The sequence below is a fragment of the Carlito syrichta genome, unplaced genomic scaffold, assembly GCF_000164805.1.
Source record: "Carlito syrichta isolate Samal-C Ts95f unplaced genomic scaffold, Tarsius_syrichta-2.0.1 Scaffold151581, whole genome shotgun sequence".
Taxonomy (NCBI): domain Eukaryota; kingdom Metazoa; phylum Chordata; class Mammalia; order Primates; family Tarsiidae; genus Carlito; species Carlito syrichta.
In genome coordinates, this window is record NW_007095677.1 from 34,632 (window position 1) to 36,939 (window position 2,308).

The 2,308-nt window shown below is 45.1% G+C and overlaps 1 protein-coding gene across 1 annotated transcript in view; it reads left to right on the forward strand.

Moving 5' to 3' along the window:
- Nucleotides 1-2,308, forward strand: part of POLR2D (RNA polymerase II subunit D) — a gene marked incomplete at its 5' end in the record, with an annotated part of 6,871 nt that overhangs the window by 731 nt on the left and 3,832 nt on the right. The gene's annotated exons all lie outside the window — the stretch shown is intronic.

Here is a 2,308-nt window from a genome sequence, read left to right on the forward strand (position 1 = left end):
TCATCTCTACAATAAATCAAAAAATTAGCCGGGCGTGGTAGCGTGTGCCTGTGGTTCCAGTTACTTGGAAGGCTGAGGAGGAAGGATTGCCTGAGCCCAGCAGGTCGATGCTGTGGTGGCAGTGAGTGTGCCACTGTACTCTGGGTGACAGAGTGAGACTCCAAATGAAAAAAAAAAGAAAGAAAGCACATGGCATTGTTTTATGGAGTCTTTTTTTTAAAAAAATTTTTAAATCAGGCTTATTTATTTTTCACCTAAAATGTCTTAGAGGTTTTTTGGGTTTTTTTTGAGTCAGAGTCTCACTCTATTGCCCAGGCTATAGTTCAGTGGCATGCTCACAGCCACTGCAGCCTCCACCTGCTGGGCTCAGGTGATTCTTCCACCTCAGCCTTCCAAGTAGCTGGAACTACAGATGCATGCCACCACATCAAACCTCTGGGCTCAGGCAATCCTCTCACCTCTCCCTCCCAAAGTGCTGGGATTACAGGTGTGAGCCACTGCTCCCAGCAGAGATTTTTATATGTTAATAAATATAGGTAAAGAGGATTCCTTTTGAATCTTTGCTGTACCTTTCCAAAAGTGACCAACTTGCTGGGCATAGTAGCTCATGCCTGTGATCTCACCACTTTGGGAGGTTGCAGCACGAGGCTTGCTTAAGCCTAGGAGTTCAAGACCAATATAGACAACATAGGAAGACCTTGTCTCTACAAAAAGCAAACATTCAAACCAAGCCAGGTGTAGCGGCACATGCCTGTAGTCCTGGCTACTCAGGAGGCTTAGGCGGAAGGATCGCCTGAGCCCAGGGAGTCCAGGGTGCAGTGAGATGTGATTGTGCCGTTGCACTCCAGCCTGGGCAATAGAGTGAGACTCCAACTCAAACAAATAAAGAAATAATACAGAAGTGGTTGACTTGTAGCAGATTTTCCTAAAGAATTCTCAAGTTAGGTTGGATATACTCAGGGAGGCACAGTCATGTGTGAGGGCAAATAGGCTACAGAAAAATAGCACATCTTCCTGAAGTATCAGTTTCACTTGGGGTGATTTAAAACATGTTTACATTAAAGCAAGCAGATTCTAGCATATTGTGGACTAAAGAAAAATTGTATATGAATTTTTAAATTAAATCCTGAGGCTTATATGCAGAAGTTGCAGAAAGTCGTTTGGACTTCTTCCAGGTCTCCTGGGGATTCTTGTTTGCTCTGTTTTGGTGAAAATGCTTGAGGAGTGCTGTCCTTGGTAAAAATGACTAAAAGAGGTACACAGATATTCTTCAGAGAGTGATTCATGATAGCTATAGATAAGAAATAGCCTAAACATTCAGCAGTAATATAGTAAGTTGTGGTGAATACATTTGAAGGGCCACTATGTTATCATTAACAATAATAGTGGTAGAAAATGAAATTGAAAGATGTTCATATTTGTTAAATGTACAGAAAATGAAAGTGAGAAAACTGATATAAAGTATAGACTGTCTTTTTAAAATGTGGGTGTGTTTGTGGAGAAGAGTAGAACTGTCTAGAGCATCCATGCAGAGCTACATACTGTTAGACCTCCGAGATACCTTGGCTAAGTGAGCTCTTAGTATTAAAAAAGTGTCAGTCTCCCAAAATTAAGGTATACATTTAGTGCCATTCTGAAACCTCAAGGGATTGGAGGAGAGGGCCAAAGGAAATGATCTTAAATTTGTAAGAAATTTTTTTCAGTAAGTTTTTTTTTTTGAGTTGAAGTTTCACTCTGTCTCCGAGGCTGGAGTTTAGTGGCATGCTCATGGCCACCCCACTGTCCACCTGCTGGGCTCTGGCGATCCTTCCGCCTCAGCCTTCCAGGTAGCCAGAACTACAGGTGCGTGCTACCGTGCCTGGCTGATTTTTTATTTTATTGTAGAGATGAGGTCTCGCCCAGTTGCCCGGACTGGTCTCGAACCCGCAGGCTCAGGCAATCCACTCACCTTGGCCTCCCAAAGTGGTGGGATGACAGGGATGACAGGTGTGAGCCACCATGCCCGGCTGCTTGTTTTGTTTCTTTTTTTTTTTTGAGTTGGAGTGTCACTTTGTCGCCCAGACTGGAGTGCAGTGGCTGCTCCCGGCCACCACAGCCTCGACCTGCTGGGCTCCGGTGATCCTTCCGCCTCAGCCTTTCTAGCTGGAACTACAGGCGTGCGCTACCACACCCGGCTGATTTTTGATTTATTGTAGAGATGAGGTTTCGCTGCCCTGGCGGGTCTCGAACCCGTGGGCTCAGGTAATCCACTCACCTCAGCCTCCCAAAGGCGCGGGATTACAGGCTGAGCCACCAAGCCTGGCTTGTT